Source organism: Vigna unguiculata, chromosome 3 (assembly GCF_037176805.1).
Source record: "Vigna unguiculata cultivar grain cowpea cultivar isolate G323 ecotype 2 chromosome 3, ASM3717680v1, whole genome shotgun sequence".
NCBI lineage: Eukaryota > Viridiplantae > Streptophyta > Magnoliopsida > Fabales > Fabaceae > Vigna > Vigna unguiculata.
Window position 1 is genome coordinate 24,344,948 of NC_140794.1, and position 3,639 is coordinate 24,348,586.

The 3,639-nt window shown below is 39.5% G+C and overlaps 1 pseudogene; it reads left to right on the forward strand.

The window, feature by feature from the left end:
• The first annotated feature begins 325 nt into the window (after positions 1–325).
• LOC114177010 (2-hydroxyisoflavanone dehydratase pseudogene) lies at positions 326–1,889 on the forward strand (annotated as a pseudogene).
• The last annotated feature ends 1,750 nt before the right edge of the window (positions 1,890–3,639 follow it).

The following is a 3,639-nucleotide window of genomic DNA, read 5'->3' on the forward strand; positions in this document are numbered from 1 at the left end:
GGACGAAACCCAATTTTAGATCAAAGTTCAGGAACTAAAAATATACTTAACCCTATATTAAAATAGTAATATACTAGAATAAATGATTTAACTTGTATTAACATTGAAATTTGTTAATTTTATTTATTTATTTATTAATAAATTGAAACTATTCATCAAAATGTATAGAAACCTAATTATGTATAAACTTTAGTAACTTGTTTAGTAGTTTGAAGGGAAAGCCATAACATTATCTTTTTCGTGTTTTCCATGATAATTTCCTTGCACATTAAATATGTGGTTTTGGGTCCTCTAAGGGAACAGGCCGAAAAGGTTGAAACAACGTGGAATAATTTGCGCCGGACCACGTTAAGGACAAAGATATTATGGATTGGTGTAAATTTCAGAAAGCAGTTAAACCGTTCATTATGGCATTGTCTCTAACCATCGACCATTCCCTGTTGTTTCTGCCAACCCTTTCTCTTTTATTCATTGCTAACAACACCAAACTCTCTCACGATCTCTTTTTCACACTTTTTCTTATTCCATCTTTCGTACATCTTTTCTCATCACTGCAATGGAACCAAACACCAACAAAGGCGAGGTTGTCCGCGAGTTTCCTCACCTCTTCCGCGCCTACAAAGACGGCAGCATCGAGCGTCTCCTCGGCACGGAAACCACTCCTGCCGGAATCGACCCCACCACCGCCGTTGAATCCAAAGACGTCACCATAAATCCCCAAACCAACGTCGCCGTCCGCCTCTACCTCCCTTCCGCCGCTTCCTCCTCCTCCCAGAAACTCCCTATTCTCGTCTACATCCACGGTGGCGCCTTTTGCGTCTGCACCCCCTTCAACCCGGCCTACCACAGCCACCTCAATACAGTCTGCGCCGGCGCCAATGTTATCGTCGCCTCCGTTCACTACCGCCTCGCCCCGGAGCACCCCCTTCCTGCCGGCTACAACGACGCCTGGGAAGCCTTCCTGTGGGTCGCCTCCCACGCTACCGGTGCCGGCCCGGAGCCCTGGCTCAACGCCCACGGCGATCCAGAAAACGTGTTCATCGCCGGTGACAGTGCCGGCGGCAACATCGCCCACAACGTGGTGATGCGAGGCACTGCAGAGGGTTTCGCGGGATTGAGCCTCCAGGGGATGGTGCTGCTTCACCCATTCTTCGGGAACGATAAAAAGGACGAGCTGGTAGCGTATCTGTACCCTACATACGAAGGACCGAGCAACATGATGATCCACGCCCCGCTGGATCCGAAACTGTCGGATCTGGCGTGTCCGAGGTTGCTGATCTTCGTGTCGGAGAATGATTTTCTTAAGGACAGAGGCTGCAGCTATTACGAGGCGCTGAAGAAAACTGGGTGGAAGGGTGAGGTGGAGAAGGTGGAGTTCCCCGGAGAAGACCATGTGTTTCATCTTCTTCAGCCTTCTAAGCAAAACGCTTTGGATCTCGTTCAACAGTTTATCGCATTCTTGAAGCAAACCCCCTCCACCACCTGATTCATTGGTTAGATTATGATCACTCACTTTCTCATACTACTCTTTTTTTTTTATTATTGCTTTTCTTAAGCCTTCTACCTTTGGAAGCTCGTGCTCTGTGGATTTCTCTGTCTTCTTCTCCAGCTATAGCCATAGCAGGGAGAGAATTTTCATGTGAATTGAACTCAGCACAGAATTTTGTTCTCTATGTTGTTTTTTTTTTTTTTTCTGAATTCAAATGAATACAGACATGTAACTGTCTTTCAATACTTCTTCGTTTTCTTTCTGGTTTCTATCCATAAGTCATATGTGAATACATACATCCATTATTTTGCCCGAATAAGTGGCTATACTGTAATGACGCACTACAGAAAATTTGATTTGTAACGTCACTTAAATATCAGTTATTTAGTATTAGTTTTAACCGAAATATGCGTTATTTAGCGGTAGATTTAACCTTTCTTATTTCTTTCTCTGTTTTAAAGCATTATAATATCGGTTTAATATAATCATTAAAATAACTCTTATTAAAATAATTAAAGTTATATATTATTTAGCGGCGCTTAATATTTAATATTTAGTAGTGATTATAAATTGACAATAAAATCATAATTTTTTTAAATAAAAATAGATATTGCAATTGATAAGGAAAAGTGAGCCTTTTATAGCTTATACCTTAAATAGATTTTTTTTTTCTGATAAACTTTTGTAAAATTTAAAGCACAAGACTTGATAGGTAAAGAAGTTTGTAGGTTAATAAAGCATTCGCAACTTGATACCAACACGAAGAAAATTTACCAAAATTCAACTAAATATTACTCTTGGACACATCACAATAATGGTACACAATTCTAATTTCTCATGGCTATAGGGTTCAGTCTCGGGATTCTCTCTATAACATAGAATACACGGCTTGTTGCAACAGTCCTTTGAGCAAATGGTCTAAAACATGAAAGTGTCGGTGCCAATCCTCTGCAAATAGAACTAACTAAACTTTTAGTTTCTATACAAGATCAATATAAAAATTTTTGCGCCTTCAATCAATTAGAAACTATAATATGTACAATGCTGGTAGAGCTCCAAAGGTACATAAAGAGCTCCATGGCAGCGAAAATGGATGAAGGAATGGAGGCAAGTTGGAAAGCACTTGCAAGCAATGGAAGGTGAAAGAGGTGATAGGATTTCCTAATCTATGCTAGCCTAAGGAAGGTGGCTAGAGGTAGAGAGAGGAAATCTCTAGAAAATGGTGACTCTCAAAGACAATAGAGGGAGGAGTGCTCTCAACTCAAGTTGCATCTATTGCATAAAATTTCAAGAGTGTCTACAAATGAGTGAATTTTTGGCTTTTATATGAAGCCATGTACACATGAGAAAGGAGAGCCATTGGATGGAGTGGGCCTTGATCTTGGCCCTTAGATCAAGCTAGGAGAAGGAGATAAGATCATGCCCCTTGGATCTTGGCTTGAAGAACAAGAAGGATTCTTAGCCTTTAGATGTGATGACCAACTTCAGTCAAACTATGAAGCAAATGAGCCTCCTTGTCTTGAAAATCTTGGCCATGTATGAAGAGAATTGGGCCGAGCCCAATTTTAACCCATCCTATGTTCCTTTCATGTCTTATGTATTATTGGAAAGCAAAGCCCAAACAATGACCCAATTTAAATCTACACTACTATATTTACATGTACTTCTTCAAGTCTTTGTGATCTCTTTGGCCCATGTAAAGAATGTGAGAAGCCCATTGATTTTGTGATCATCTAATGGGAGGCCCTTTTGAATCTTTTTCATCATTGATCTTGTAATTGGGTCTTTTAATGGGCTTGGGCTTGAAGGTGCAATTGGGCTTGGTGGGGTCACATCAAATGCTTAAGATAGTTATTGTAAAAATAATACTCAAGTAGTGTCGGTTTTATTTATTTTTATCTTACTTTCACTTTTGCAGTTAGACCACCATAATGTGCTTTATAAGTCATGTCACAAAACATTGTCAATATACATTACAAAAGTAATCGATATTACTCACGCTTAAAATCTATCCGTTACCAATAAAATTTTAATTTTTTTAACATTGATTGAATTTGTTGTTTAATGGTGGTTAAACCACCACTATTTCTTTTTCCCTAGTTAGCTCACTGCCATAAAATTCAGCGTCATAAAGGATAATAACATCAATT